At 38.1% G+C, this 16,478-nt stretch overlaps 1 protein-coding gene across 3 annotated transcripts in view; it reads left to right on the top strand.

Annotated features, from left to right (window-relative positions):
* Positions 1-16,478, top strand: part of PLAGL1 (PLAG1 like zinc finger 1) — a 97,127-nt gene that overhangs the window by 53,020 nt on the left and 27,629 nt on the right. For all 3 annotated transcript variants that reach the window (XM_024747932.1, XM_024747931.1, XM_024747930.1), the window contains exon 4: positions 13,517-13,581. The gene's annotated coding sequence lies outside the window, so the exon portion shown is untranslated. The remainder of the gene's footprint in view (positions 1-13,516; positions 13,582-16,478) is intronic.

Raw genomic sequence — 16,478 nt, 5'->3', positions numbered from 1 at the left:
TACAATACTTTATTTATTTATTATTATTTTAAAAATAAATTTATTTGTTTTTATTTATTTTTTGGCTGCGTTGGGTCTTCGTTGCTGCATGCGGGCTTTCTGTAGTTGCAGCGAGCAGGGGCTACTCTTTGTTGTGGTGCGCGGGCTTCTCCTTGCAGTGGCTTCTCGTTGCAGAGCACAGGCTCTAGGCACGCAGGCTTCAGCAGTGGCACGTGGGCTCAGTAGTTGTGGCTCGCGGGCTCTAGAGCGCAGGGTCAGTAGTTGTGGTGCACGGGCTTAGTTGCTCCGCAGCATGTGGGATCTTCCCGGACCAGGGCTCGAACCCGTGTCCCCTGCATTGGCAGGCGGATTCTTAACCACTGCACCACCAGGGAAGTCCCAGTACTTTATTTTTTTAACCACCTTCTGTTATATATTTTACTTATCTGTCTCCCTTTCACTTGAAGATGAACTCTACGAGAGTAATAATTTTTGTGTGTTTTGTTTACAAAGATGGGAAAGTGGGATAGGGAAAATGGATTGTATAGTGGTTACTGACTTTGCCTAATACAACCTTCTCTTGTTGCCTCGTGACCACAGAGATAGGTAAGTGAAAAAAGCAACTAAAATCTCAATCATCTGTGTATTTCTAGGATTACTGGGAGAAAAGCTAGGTTTGAAATTTCTTCTGAGAATATACTTCATTTTCTTTTCAGTGCTTGTTTGATTAGAAGTTCTTTGGTAAAAATGAGTAGATATTGATATTTTTAGTAAATGATTCCTAATGCCATTTTGTTACTGAAAATTTAGAGTGTTCTATCAGAATTTAGTTCCAGAAGTGTGCTTTTTAAGAGCTATAAATTAAGAGCAGACAGAATGGTGGCTAGCACAAGTTTTAGAACCAAGTGTAGCCTGGCTTGAATTCTGGCTGTGATTCCAATAAGTACACTATAAGCAAGTTAATGAGGCTTTCTTAGCCACAGTTTGTCTTTTATAGAATTGAAATAATAATAGTTGTGAGGCTCATGAGGATTAATTGAGGTGATAGACCTGGCCATTAGCAACATTCAGTAACTATTAATCCTTTAATTTGATATTGCTCAGTTTTATAAGCTTGAGATACTAGTAATAAATTATTTTACAGTGTACTTTGTAGAGAAGACAGTCTTTTATAATTTATGTCATTACATATAGTAAATTTTGAAAAAAATTATGTATATTTTATGGAAGAGAAAATGACTAGGAGACATGAGCTGCTCTGTAATGTGACCCCAGAAAATTTTTTGCATTTTTTGTGATCTCTACACTTTAGCAATGTGGAGAGGATGAAATGAGATAGTGTTGATTTGTCAGTACTTCTTTAAAAATATAAAACATTAATGCAAATGTAAGGAATTGGAATATCGTACTGAGGGGACTTCTACCATGACTTCCAGTCATGATGTAGTAACAGGAACTGGATTTATTATCCTTCCTTAGCAAAACAAACAAACAAACAAAGCCCCATAAAATATTTGAAACAAAGGTTTTCAAACATTGGGTGACAAGTGGCATAAGACAGTTAACCCTGAGATAAAGGAAACAAATGATGTGCCCAAGGCCACAGTGTAAGAGGGGAACCCAGACACAGCTCAGTAGTCACCCTGAATTGAGGTGATTAAACTGGCAATTCAGGGAGGTTGAAGCAGCTAGAATTTGCAAGACAGAGGACCAGAGAGAAGAGAGCTCTGGAGATCTTCAGAGAGTTCCCTTGGAGTCTTCAGCTGAGTGCTGATTGGTGCGTGCTTACGAGAGAACTACCCAAGGCTTGGAGAAAAACCACTGGGAAGGGAAGGTTAGCTCATGTAGGGCTGGGAAGTGTGCATCCCCACCATTCAGAGTAGAAAAACTTTGTAATACAAGTGGCATTAGATGGAATGCTCAGAAGGGTATTGCCTCAGTGGTGAGGCAAAATTAGCCCTAGACTAAAGGCTGCCCTGATCCTACCTAAAAAATCTTAAAAGTGGGAATTCCCTTGTGGTCCAGTGACTAGGACACAGGTTTTCATTGCTGTGGACCTGGGCTCGATCCCTGATTAGGGAACTGAGATCCCACAAGCTGCACTGTGCGGCCAAAAAAAACAAAACAAAAAAAATCTTAAAAGTAAGCCATTAAAGAGGAATCGTAACACTTTTTTAGTAAAGGGCCAGATGGAAAATACTTTAGGCTTTACAGGCAATATGACCTCTGCTGCAACTACTTAGCTCTGCCATTGTAATGTTAAAGCAGTCATAGACAATATGTAAATGAATGGGGGTGGCTGTATTCTAATAAAACTTTATTTACATAAATAGACTCTGGGCCAGATTTGGCTTGTGCACCATAATTTGCAGACTTCTGGTTTACAGGGTCACACTGTGGGACTTCCTTGGCAGTCCAGTGGTTAAGACTCCACGGTTCCATTGCAGGGTGCACGGGTTAGACCCCACATGCCGCATGGCGCGGACAAAAAATTAAAATAGAAAAGAAAAGGGTCAAATTGTTTCTAGTCACTTAACTCCAACTCAGAACAAAGCTCAAGAATATATAAAGAAACACAAAATATCCAGCACCTAACAAGGTAAAGTACACAATGTCTAGCATTCAATCAAAATTTACCAGATATGCAAAGAAACAGGAAAATTCAGTAGTAAGAGAAAATTCAATCAATAAAAATAGACTCAGAAATGAAACAGATTTAATAAACAAAGATATTAAGTTAATAAACATTTTATTTAAGTAATTTAATAAGATTTTAATAACATTCACTAAATGAAGATTTAAAAACATTAGTATAACTAAGTTTTGTATGTTCAAGATAATAGAGGAAGCATAAATTTGTTAAGAAAAGACATGAAAGCTATAAAACGACCCAAATTGATCTTCTAGAGACAACATAAACATCTGAGATGAAAAATACACTGGATAGGATTAACAGCGGACTAGACACTGCAGAAAGAAAGATTGCAAGAACTTGAAGACACAGCAATAGAAATTACACAAAATAAAACACACACACAAAAATCCTGGGGAAAAAAGCCCATCAGTGAGCTGTGGGATAACTTTAAACAGCCAAAACTATTGTGTAATTAGAGTCTCCAAAGGAGGGAGGGAACAGAAAAAAAACTTTTTAAAATAATGGCTGAAAATTTGCTAGATTTAATGAAAACCATAAGCCCACAAATCTCAGAAGCTCAATGAAAAGCTAGCAATTACCAAAAAAAAAAAAAAAAAAAAGAAAGAAAATGACACCAAGGTACAACATTAATCAGATAATTTAAAACCAGTAATAACGAGAAAGATTTTAAAGTAGCGAACGGAGAAACTATAAATTTAGAGGAACAAAGAACGACAGCAGACTTTTCATCAAAAGCAAAGCAAGCCAGAAGACAGTGGAGCAATGTCTTTAAAGTAATGGAAGAAAAAACTGTTAACCTAGAAATCTATAGCTAATGAAAATATTTTTCAAAAAAGGTAGTGAAATAAAGACATTTTCAGACATTCAAAACCTTAAAGAGTTAGTCACCGTTAGACCCACACTACAAGAAATGTTAAAGCCCTCAGGAAGAAAGAAAATAATACCAAGTGGAAATAAAGAGCACCAGAAATGGTAAACACCTGGGTAAATGTATAAGGTTTTGCTTTTTTAAATTTAAATCTTTTTAAAAAGGTAATCATTTAAACAAAATAGTAATAGTGGAGTTGGGGTTTATAACATATAAAAGGTGTGACAATAATTGCACAAAGGTCAGGAGGGAAAAAAATTGAAATATAATGTTAAAGTTTTTTTTACTATATGTGAAGAAGTACAGTATCCCTTAAAGGGATATTGTAATAAGTTAAGGATATAACCATAAACCCTAAATCAACACTAAAGCATAAAAAATAGTCATAAGACAAAGGAGATAAATCAGAAAAAAAAATAGTTCAAAAGAAGGCAGGGAAAAAGGGAAAAGGGAATGGAGAACAGATGGGACAAATACAAAAAAAAAAAAGCAAGGTGCGACATTTCAACCTAACCATATCAATAATCACATTAAGTATAAATGGTCTAAATACTCTCAGTAAAAGGCAAAGAATATCAGATTAGGTTCAAAAAGAAAAAGCAAACAAGGATTAACTCTATGCTGCCTGCAAAAAAAGTGCATAACATATATATAAAGATAAATAGATTACAAGCTAAAGGATGGAAAATAATATACACTTCAGCACTAATTTTTTAAAAAGCCTGCGGACTTCCATGGTGACTCAGTGGTTAAGAATCTACCTGCCAATGCAGGGGACACAGGTTCGATCCCTGGTCTGGGAAAATCCCACATGCCGTGGAGCAACTAAGCCCGTGTGCCACTACTACTGAGCCTGAGCTCTAGAGCCCGTGTGCTGCAACTACTGAAGCCTGCACACCTAGAGCTCGTGCTCCGCAACAAGAGAAGCCACTGCAAAGCGAAGCCCGTGTACTGCAATGAAGAGTAGCTCCCACTCGCTGCAACTAGAGAAAGCCTGGGCGCAGCAACGAAGACCCAACACAGCCAAAAAAAAAACCTGGAGTGGGGACTTCCTTGGTGGTCCAGTGGTAAAGAACCTGCCATGCAATGCAGGGGATGTGGGTTCAATCCCTGGTCGGGGAACTAAGATCCCACATGCCAGGGGCAACTAAGCCCATGCACCACAACTACTGAGCTCGCGTGCCTCAATGGGAGAGTCCATGTGCTGTGGACCCTGCGTGTCACAACTACAGAGCCCATGTGCCCTGGAAGCCCGTGTGCCACAGCGAAAGATCCCTTATGCCTCAACAAAGATCCTGCATGCCACAACTAAGACCCGATGCAGCTAAAAAAAAAAAATAGAAGAAAATAAATAAGTTTTTAAAAAAAAAACCTGGAGTGGCTATATTAATATCAGACAGGGTAGAAATTAGAGCAAAGAATATTGCCAGGGAGAAAGAGGGTTCTTTCATAATGATAAAGTGGTAAATTCTTCAAAAAAAATCCTCTTAAATATTTATGCACCTAATAACAGGGTTTCAGTATATACAGGGAGAAATAGACACATCCACAAATGTAGTCAGATTTCAGTACCCTCTCTGAACAGATACATCAAGTAGATAACAAACCAATAAAGATATAGAAGGTTAAAACACCACTATCAACCAGCTTGACCTAATTGACAGTTATAGAACACTCTACCCAACAAAAGCAGAATACACATTCTTTTCAAGCATGCCCAGAACTTTATCAAGATAGACCATATTCTGGGTAAAAAAAAAACAAGACAATTAATTTAAAAGGGTTTAAATCATACAAAGATTAAATCAGAACAGAAAGGTATCTGGAAAAGTATCTTATAACTGAACAACACACTTCTAAATAACCCAGGGGCACATTCTAGGCCATACAGAACATGTTACATTTCAAAGAATGCCAGTCATACGAAATACATTCTCAGACAACAGTGGAAATGAAGTTAATAACAAAAAGTTAGTGTAAAAATTCTCAAATATTTGGAAATGAACACAGTTCTAAATAATGCCTGCTGCATCAAAGAAGTCTCACGAAATATTTAAAAATATTTTAAAATAAAGTGAAAATATAGTCTAAAAATGTGTGGGATGCAGCTAAAATAGTGCTTGGAAGGAAATTTATAGCATTAAATGTTTATATTAGAAAAAAACCTAAAATCAATAATTGAAGTTTCTACCTTATGAAACTAGAGAAGAGCAAATTAAACTTAAAGCAAGCAGAAGAAAGTAAATAATAAAAATTAGAGAAGTCAACAAAATTGAAAATAGGAAAATGATAAAGAAAAATCAACAAAACGGAAAGCTGGTTTCTTTGAACAAGATTAATAAAATGATAAACATATAGCGAGGCTAACCAAGGATAAAAGAGAGAAGACATAAATTACCAGTATCAGGAAGGAAAGAGGAGCCATGACTACGGACCTCATGGATTTTACAGGGCTAATGAGAGAATACTACAATCTCTACCCACAACTTTGAGAACTTAGATGAAATGGACCAAATCCTAGAAAGATACAAACTACCAAAACTCCCTCAGGGAGAAATAGATTACCTGAACAGCTCTGTATCTATTAAAGACATCAAATTAATAGTATATATTAAAAACAAACAATACCACCACCACCACCAAAAACCTTCCAGAAAAGAAACCCAGACCCAAATGGTCACACTGGTGAATTTTACCAAATAACCCATGTGACATAAATGAAAAGGGTAATTGGGAAGTATTTTCAACTGAATGGAAATGAAACATTTCCAAATAATTAGGATGCAACTATAGCGGTGCTTAGAGGGAAACTTATAGCACTAATAATCTATATTAGGAAAGAACAGTCTCAAATTAATAGCTCAAGGTAAGGGATTGTTAAAATTGCCTTCAAATATCTGAATGTGTTTTGTTAAAAAATATGTTTGTTTCATATTGTTGGAGAAGACAATTAGAGGTGGTTATAAAAAGGCAATTCTGGGCTTCCCCGGTGGCACATCCCGAAAAAAAAAAAAAAAAAAAAAAAAAAAAAAGGCAATTCTTAGCCCTTCATAAGAAAGAAATAACCATCAAACTTCCACAGCTATGGACTGAGTTTCTTTAGTGAGACATGCTTCCTTAGACATTCTTGAGGGTTCTTCCCAACTATTAATTTCTGAGATAAATGGTAGTGAAGGAAAAAAAAAATTTCTCAGTGTTAATAGGCTATAGATAAACAAGCACATTTAAACTGATGTGTTATATAGTAGGTAATGCAATGTAAGAATGAGCAGTAATTTTTAAAAATCACAGAAATATAGAATTAGAAGGAGCCTTAAGTGGTGTTGAGTCAAAGAACAGTGGCCTCAATTCCCTGCCTTTTTAAATATCAAAGCAGTGGATAAAAAAAATTTTTAAAGGGGGAACCATTGAAGTTTGCAGATCAGCAAAAGCAGTGAAGGACAACTAAATCACTGAATGACATATTCAGAATTCAGAGAAAATCCCATGAAGCTCAAGAACAACCAAGAATATTCTAGACGTGCTTGTGTACTAGGTAAAAGTTGGATAAATGCCATCTACTTTCAAAGCCTTTTCTGGCTCTCCAAGACTTACTGGCCTGTCTCTGTCTTCCCATAGTATTTTGTACACTCTGCACTGTAGCATCTACATACCATCATCTATCAATAAGGGGTCATGAAAAATGAGACAAGGAGTTAAAAAGTAAGGTTTGCCTTTTATTACTGGCAGTCTTTTCTTGTGCTAGAAAGTTAATCCATGTTCTCCTAGTGAGTAGCATGAGGGTCAAATGAAGTAAGACATGTATTCTTTGAAAACTTTAACGCACTAGCTACATAAAACAAGTATTCCTATTAGGTATTTTTCTCTTCATGTGGCAATAGTCTGTGAATTTCTGCCTAACACCAATACATTTCTACTTAAAATGGTTAAACGGCAAGAAGTAGAACTGATTGTACAGAAAAACAACATTGCTGCTTTATAGCAACCATGGACTTGCCTCAGTTTTTTTTTTTTTTAAGACCAATTAGTGTTTCTATTTTGTATAGTAGCTTATCTTTTATGACAGTTTGATCTTGGTTTATTACTTGGCCCCATAAAATCCTAGACTTGAGTGCTAAATTTTTAGTGCTAGAGGGAACCATGTAATCTAGAGGCTGAAAGTTAAATTTTGTGTCTTTTTATTGAAAAGGAAGCATTTTCCCCCTTTTCACAAGTTTTATATTGGTTTGATTTTCAACATCAATGATAATAGCTACCATTATTGAGCATTTCTTATATGCTAACACTGCTCTAGCTGCTTTACATAGGTTATCTAATTCTGTCGTTTGCAAGCCCTATGAAAGAAGGTATTATTCCTCTTTTACAGATGAGGAAACCGAGGTTCTGGAAATACTGTTAAATTGCTTAATTTACAAAACTACTAAAAGGTGACACTAAAATTTGAATGTGAACCTGACACCAGAGTCCATACTCTTAAACACTGCCTCCTTGAATGAGCGGTACAATGCATTGGGCTTAGAAATAGATTCTTATTACTTATTTAATACAATTACGGAGAATGTCAGTGAATAATTACATGCAGAGGTGGTAGCTAGGGGCAAAGGAAACAGCATGAGATTTAGAAACAATATTTAAAGTTGTGACTCATATACTTATTTGTTCTGTGACTTTGGCAAATCAATTTATTACCTCTCTTGAGGCTTTTTTCCTCATTCAAAAATAGAAATTCCTAAAACCACCTATCTCAGATGGTTATGGTGAAGATCAAATTGATGTTTCTAAGTGCTTTGTAAATGCTTTTGAAAAGTATATAAGTGAATTGATGAGTATATGTCGTCATTTGCCATAGCCTTTCTTCGAGTAGTAAATTTTCTGACTGCTTTTAAAAAATAATCTGATTTATAGAAACGTAGCGAGTTTCCAAAGCAGCTCTATTGAATTAGAGTGATCTATTATAGAAGGAGGTTATACTCCTAAGACCAGCTTTCTTCGATGAAGTACATCGTTTTTGAGGAACGATTATTTCACAATACTTCGTAAAGGAATTCTTCACGGATGTTTCTGTCTCCATTTTGGAAGAGTAGGGAGACATAGAGGCCAAAGTGAATCAGTGCCAGAGTCAGCTTTGAGGTTCCTAATATAACTGTCACACTGAGCCTACCAAGAATTCCACTACCTTTCCTGTGCAGTTGGGAGTTCTGTATTTTCTAAGTTTATTTCTGTCCCAGTTTGAGAAAAGTGAAAGTCTTTACCTTGAGGACTGTTCAGTACCCTATACAAAATGGCATCTTTGGCAGTCAAATGAATAATCAATGAATGGACCCCCCAGGTCAGTCCCGAAGCTCCTAAGATGGGCACGTGGGAAGGTTGTGTTCTGTGTCATGGAGTGAGTTCTCCATACCTTTCATTCCAGTATTGTTTATTTTCTTTTTGGTTTAGGAATTTTGAAACTTAACCCATCTATTCCCATGTTTACTCAGGATTAGCAGCAGAAATGGAGTGGAGCACAATAAAATGAACGCATTTTGTTACGGGCTCTCGTGAGCGCGGTGTCAAAGTAGCAGTTCGGAATTCAGTGGAGACTTTGGAAATCTTTAAATTCTGTGTGTTCAGTGTAGGTAACGAATCAGGATAATCCACCTTCTTTCCTAGTCCCTCTGGTTCTCCCCTCCCCCCTCGCTAACCCTCTTCACTCACATGCGCGTGCGTGCGCGCGCGCGCGCACACACACACACACACACACACACACACCCCTCATTCACCCACAGACTGTCATTTAAGAGCTTGGATTACCAGTTTCGGTGATTACCTAGCTCACATCAAAAAGCTAACTGTTCTATCTCTGTTCGTGTTTGTGTTTTGCAAACAGAATTTATGCAAACGGAGTCTCTCTTTAGGTCGCGTGGCCTTCTCTGGAGTTGAGGCCTGAGGGAAGCCCCAGGAGTTACAGCTCTCAGTTCATCATACGGTAGTAGTTTACTGGGTGTGAACCAAGAAGGGCAGTGTGTGTAGCAGGCCTCCTATCATCAGCAGAACCATTAGGTTGAGAATAGAGTGTCCCGGTGGTGTAGGTATGGTGACACGAAAGAAACTGCAGATTAAGTGAGACCATCGCTTGTGGGATTGCAGGGTGGAGAAAGAAAGGGAGAGTGAGCGGGCCTAGTTTATTTATGGAATGTCGGGGGGCCGTCGTGGCTCAGCGGGCCCTAGAAGCGGAGGACTTCCCTCAGCGCTTGTTTTCTCCCTCTGACCTTGGATGAACTAGCGAGCAGTATATTATGCCGGGTGATTGTGCTGGTCTGTCATGGTTAGCATTCTGGACTGTCACTGGAATGTAGGAAACGGATGAATTTGAATTGAACCATGAGGTGGTCTGCCGGCCCTCTCCTTGTCTCGAGGAAACCTGTCGCTGTTTGTCTGGGCCTGGCCTAATGAAAGCAGTGGAGGGAAAGAGAGGTGGGCCTTTGATCTCTTTGTTGCAGCTGCTCCCTGGGAACTCACTGAAATCAATGCCCTGTTTTCCTGAAGGAATGAATGGCTCTGCCTGACTAGCTTTGTGAAACCGTGGGGGAATTCACTGCCTCTGTTTATTGACAGCTGAAAAGGAGCACATGGGGTGGAATGGACCTTCTTGTGAAAACCAGGCACAGGGAAAATGAGACCTCAGTTTAACACAGAGGAATTTGGAAATTCACCCCAAAGGAGACGTGGTTTCTCGTGCTTACATTAGAATTACTCAAGTTTGGGGCTAGTGTGTAATGGACAATGGAGGTTCTGTCACAACTGTGTTACAAGCAGGAATATGATATGCATAATAAATGATGTTAAGTAGAAGTTGATTCAATACCCTCCTTATTTTTTTTAAACACAGAAGTAGAGAAAGACAAATATTAAGCATGATATAATCAGGTGATTCTTTTATTTTTGCTTTAAGAAGAAGAGAAAAAAATTGATACTTATTTTAGGCATTGTTAATATGATATCACTAAGTCTCTAGAATGTGTCTTTCATTCATTCATGTTTCAAAACATCTCTGAACTTTGTATCTGTTTCATTCACGTAGGTGTTTGTGCTGTTCTGGATTGTGTGTGTTGGGTGGAAATACTACAAATCAATCACGTTTAGTTTTAAAATGTTTATTCTTGGGATCTTATAACTGGAAGTCTGTGTCAAACATCAATGAAACTGGCTTGTAGACCAATTTAGCACTTGCGATGAGAACGGTTTACAAATCCTAAAATTACTGTCTTACTTTTGACAACACAGTAAAGAAAACGTCGAGTTTATCACAAGGAAACATCACCATACCTTCTTTTATCTCTCCCCTCACTTGCTTGATTTCCCAGAAAGAATTTATTGCTTTTTCCTTTGGCCCTCAGCCCTTCGTGCGCACCTCTATTATAACACTTAACACGTTGCCCTGTAGCTCTTGGTTTAGGTGTATTCTTTTCGCTGGAAGTAAAGCAGCTGCGTCGTATTCATTTTTATATCTCCAAACCCAGCAAAGCTCTTGGCTCAGTGAATGTGAGCTGAATGAATGGGGATTGATAGCTCCCTGTACATTACTTTGAATGTAATTACTTATCGAGGCTTCAACTGCAAATACTACATTTAGGAAAACCTGATTGATCTATTGTTACCTGATTGGTGCCATAGCTTTTTAAAATCTTTCCTTTATGGAGAATTATTAAACAGTTTTTCAATGTGGCGAGTTTGTTGGGCAGTCCGTCAGCCTCTGAACAGGAGGCATAGAAAGTGTATGGCATTGTCCTTTTCAAATCCAAGCTCTCTTCTTTAATATTTTTAAAAAATAAGTCTCAGCACAGTGTTTAGGTATTTTCAGTAAGAAGAAGAAAAAACTTTTAATTTAGAGTTTTGTAGACTGTCACCTGACCAGATTTAGTGATTGAGATGGATAGACTTCCATTTTCAGGTTTTAATTCTATGATGTAATGTTAAATAATGCAAAACAAAACCTTTGACAGTTTCTTTAACCAGCTTTACCACCACTGTGTGTTATGAACCTCTTGTCAAAGGAAGCAAGCACCTTTACTTCTAAGTGAAAAGTGTGTAAGGGAAATTTTGATTCTAGAGTACTAACTCCTGTGATTTCACAGGACCCTAGGACAAGCCCAATTTCTGAGTTATTCTCAAGTTAAACCCGATTTCTTTTTAAACCAGAGCTTTAAGTGGGAAATAGTTGTCAACGTTCTTTGGGAAAAATAACATCTTAAAATCATAATGGAAAACTTTAGAAAAGGTGAGTGCAGGGGAGAGGTAAGTAAGCACCCAAGTACAGAAACTGGCTAATATTTTATTCTCCATGTTATTTTTGTTTTTACCACAAAGATTACGTTAAAAGCAATCTGTTTGGTTTTCTGTCTTGATTAAAAGTAGGGATGAAGTTTAAAATACAGGTTTCCAAATTTATGAGTCGTGGTAGCAGTCTTGTAGAGGGATAGGGGCTTGTATGGGTCATACAAATGTGGTCGATTCGGCAGGTTGTGATTCTGCTGAGATTTTAGATTTCTTACAAAACAGGAAAATTACCATGGCCTTGATCATTGATAGACTCTCGCCCCTGTAAGTATTAACTTGTAGATAAGAAAGCTGTAAGCCTCTTACTTAGGTTTTATAACTCGGCTGCTCAATCCTCCCAGTTTCTGGAAGTAATTTCGTGTGACATCATACCAAAGTCGGGAGGGGTAGAGGGTGGAAGGAGAAGTAGGAAATCAAACGACACTTTTCCGTTTGATGTTTCAGCTTAAAAGCGGTGAGGCATATCTTGTCTACATTGATAGAACTACATACAGGCCCCAGGGAGTGACTGTAGTTAAAAGTTGTGTTCTTGCTGTGTTTATAGAACCAGATAACGTCAACTACATGATCCTCCATAAAAGAGTCCTTTCCTCAGGCCTGAAGACTGTTGTCGTATACAAGAAGAATTTCAAGTAATTTAAGAGTCAGCCCCTCAAAATACGTTTGGGGATCAACATATATTAGATCTTTGTATTTATGTGTGTTTATCTCCATAGACAAACTTCCTAGCAGAAAGATACTTCCCTCTTAGACAGCTTCCCATCCATCCAAATGAAGCGGCCCTAATACAGGCTGATCTAGTCATTGAAAGGGAAACATCCTCCTTACGGGTTAGGTTGAATTACAAGAAAGACGGGTATGCTTACTGTCAACAAGTTCTGCCCTTCAGGCCTCTCCTCTGAGTAATAAGCTTGTCTTTGAAAAAAAAATTGCAGTTAAGCAAAGGTTCCTTTTGGTTTTGGGTTTGTTTGTTTGTTTGTTTGTTTTTTTGGTTTGGTTTTTGTTTGCCTGTTTGTTTGGTTTTGGCCTTTTAATGGTCTTTCCTTGCTCTTTGTCATCTTTTTCCCTCTCTTCCCCAGTGCACCCTCAGCCCTGCTTGGGTACTTGCTTCCTTTTCCTAAAGGATAACGTTCTTAGTTGACCCTTTTACAAAAGGTTCTGATTATCATCTGATTTCTTCCTGAGGCTCTGAGAAATTTTCACGTGAATTGGGGTCTCTGGAAAAGAATTGCAACTACAGGAGTGCACCTTGCTTCCCAGGTGCAGTGTTCAGCACTTCACTCACATTAACTCATTTAATCCTCAAAAGGCTTTTAGGCTATAGGTATGGTTATCATCTCCATTTTACAGGCGAGAAGCTGAGGCAGAGAGCTGTTCAGCAAGTGGTGTGAGGTTTCTGAGTGGCTCCAGGTGACACCTGGATCTGAATGTAGGCATTCTGGCACCATGGCCCCAGCTCGTCACCACGTCACCACATTGTCTCTCTCAAACTAAAAATCCTGTAAGAACTTAGAGGTGTGTCTCTGGAAGGTTGGAATATAACACGATGGCATATTGACGGAAAGAAGTTTTTGATCCTGGCATTCCTGAACTCACATTCTGTATATAAATGTCTCCTAACACAGTATCGGTATGGTTTTTCTCAATGCCTTTTTTTTTTTCTTTAACCTTTTGACATTTTTTTCCTCTTCTAGGATTGCTCTCACATCTGATGTTTCATGTCACATCTGAAACTCCTCTGTACCTCAAACTTAGAAAGGTAAGTGTGTCTCCGCTACACCCTCTGACTTCTGCCCAGGCTGCTCTCTGTGGCCAGCTGTGAGCCTGTGTTCTCATTCTCCTACGTTAGAGCACACTCCAAAGCTTCCCGCTCTCCATGGTAGACGGGGTTATGTTCCAGAAAACACTTGCTCTCCGAGAATTTTCATTTGAGGAACTGCAGACCTTGAGGGAAATATTACGGCTGGGGAATATGAAAGCCTATTTTTTCCTCTTTAGAAAAATCAAGAGAACATGCTAAGAACTGTCATTGATACTCACATAACTTTAAAAATAAGGGGCACTATACAGATGCCTTTTATTTATCATGACTTGTTTCCTAGAAACTTGTGATCTCCCTCCCTGACACTTAAAAAGACGTTTTCAAAGAAAAACAAATTAATGCTAGGGGAAAATTGGGGGTATTAGACTCCACTTAGAATCATATTTAGTAGGTTGCATCCATGACAATTCAGTCTCTAAACCATGCTCCTAAACTCATAATGTGAGGTGATTCTCAATTTGCATATATTCTGTCCAAATTTCCTAAAATTATGAAATAAGTATGCCACTAAATCCAGTGGAGGTAACCTAAATTTGCCCCTAAATTTGAGGGAACTCGTGGTCGACAGGATCCCCAATATTTATCAGAAGTTTTGATTTTTTATTTTTCTCCATCATACATATAGAGTTGATGATTTGTTTTAAACGCCTGTTTCAAAATAATGACACCTAGTCATTAAATTTCATATCCAGCATTTGGGTTGTTTTTCTCCTGTGACATGTATTCGTTCTCTGTTTAAGCCCATTGCCTTCTTCACCCCAAAGGAACCCTCCCCCTACTTTGCAGCTTTAGTGCTAACAGTGTTGCTTAACCATAACTTTTGGCCTCTCTCCACATAGTTTTTTGCAAAATGTCCTTGAGTGTAATATGCCATATTTTTTTATTCTTCTTTGCAAGTTTTCTTATATCCCATCGTACACTTGAGTTTTTTTGGGTTTTTTTTTTTTCTCCTAAACTAGATGAACCACTTCCAAATTTATTTTGCTCTTGGACTGACTTCTAGAAAGGCTGTCCACAGCTGCTCCAGGTGAAGGGCCAAAGTGAAATATTAGATGTGTGTGTTTAAATTCCTGTTCTCCAAATGGTTCTAATTGAAATTAATCCACTTCCCCACTCATACATTCAAGAGAAAGATTCTAGCAAAATCCAAATGTGCCAGAATCACTTCTGTGTATCATTTGGGTGACTTCATGATACCTGTAAGACCAATTCATGCCAGGCCTATTTGTAATTGTTTCCTCTAGTTAAATGTGACATTGCCATTAAAAGCACAGCTAATAATATTATACTGCTTAAGAATTTAAAAATCTTTCAAATACATGACATACAAAGTTTTGAAGCAGGCAGGAAATAATTAGAAACTTCTTTTACAAGTGTGTGTTAGAGAATGGAATTGTGTCATGATCCAAATTAAAGAAAGATTATTGAAGTGAACCAATAATTCATACTTTCTGTTATATGTATTGTATTCTGAAACAGGTTATGAATATTTCCTAGTTGTGAACTTACCCAGTGTATTAAATCATTCTTGATACTTATTAAACAGGCCACATCTACTTTGTACATAAACTTCAGACTCTGCCCCAGTCATTGTGCCCCCGTATGGACATATGTAATGCATAATCTTACAACAGCTCTGCCAGGTAGAGAGATGTAAGCATGAAGAGAAGTTAGGGAACTTGCTTAAGGTTACATACCTGGCAAGTAGCAGAGCAGTGTCCCGACCTAGAGCCATGTGACTCCAAAGCCGCTGCTCTTTGCACTCCACCAGCCCATCTTTCTTGGACTTCCTCCAGCAGAATTGTATCATTTGGTTAACGTTTTTTAACTAACTGTAGGAACACAACCTAGTATTAAGTAGAGTATGCTTCTAGTAAAAGAATAAGGGAGAGTAAAACACATTATCATACCACTTTGAGGTAAGGAAAGTTACTATCCAAGAAATAGCATTAATTTTTTTTTTTTTTAACTTCCTTGACTCCCTGAACAAACAAAAAGTTAAAGTGAAGGCCGTTGGGGATGAAGGGCATTGGGGGGGTCAATAATATAGGAGGGTGTTAACTATTGTGGGTACAATTAATAAATAAAGCACATACCTCTATCAGTGTGTTTAAAATAGTGTTAGGAGTTATGCGTGTTTATACTATGACAAAGTGTACTTTATTTGGGGAGTAACTTAATTGATCCATTATGTGGCATTTACCAAGGTAATTCTTCCCTTTTTGTCTGAGCACAGGAATTAAAAGCGATTCATAGAACAGACACACACACACACACAGTCAGCGTGCAAATTAGAACCACAGTAGGGTCATCATCATTTTTTGTTGTTTCCCTACAGTGGTTCCCGTTTGCTAGTTCCGATTCAGGGGAGATTTAGAGCTCCCTGTCAACACTCAGTTTTACAGAGAAACTTCAGCGTTCAGTTATTGCTGTTAGTCTTTTTTGTGCACAGCTTTAAAGAATTGTTTTCTGTGTTTTTTCCTGTGGAATTGCTGATTTTAACGTGTAGAATGGACAAATGCAGGAGCATTGTCTGTCTGCCTGCTGTCTGAGGTCTCTTTCTATAACGCGAGCCCTTAGCATATCGCTCTTCTGATTAAAAACTTCCAGTGGATCAGTCAGGACTCTTGGTTGCAACTGACGGAAATTAATGGGACCATTGAAGAATTCCAAACAGCCAAGTGACGGGAGCGTATTTGCATGTTAGAAGAATCACTCTGACAGCGGCATTGTTAGAATGAAGGGATGAAGGGGAGCCAGTCTGAGAACAGAGAGGCTGAGGAACCAGTAGGGATCTCTCGGTGTCCAGTGCGTAGAAATGTCCCTTTACTGAT

This window comes from Neophocaena asiaeorientalis, unplaced genomic scaffold (assembly GCF_003031525.2).
Source record: "Neophocaena asiaeorientalis asiaeorientalis breed wild unplaced genomic scaffold, Neophocaena_asiaeorientalis_V1.1 scaffold123, whole genome shotgun sequence".
Taxonomy (NCBI): Eukaryota; Metazoa; Chordata; class Mammalia; order Artiodactyla; family Phocoenidae; genus Neophocaena; species Neophocaena asiaeorientalis.
Note: the sequence above shows the minus strand (reverse complement) of the source record. Positions and strands in the feature narration are given on the sequence as shown.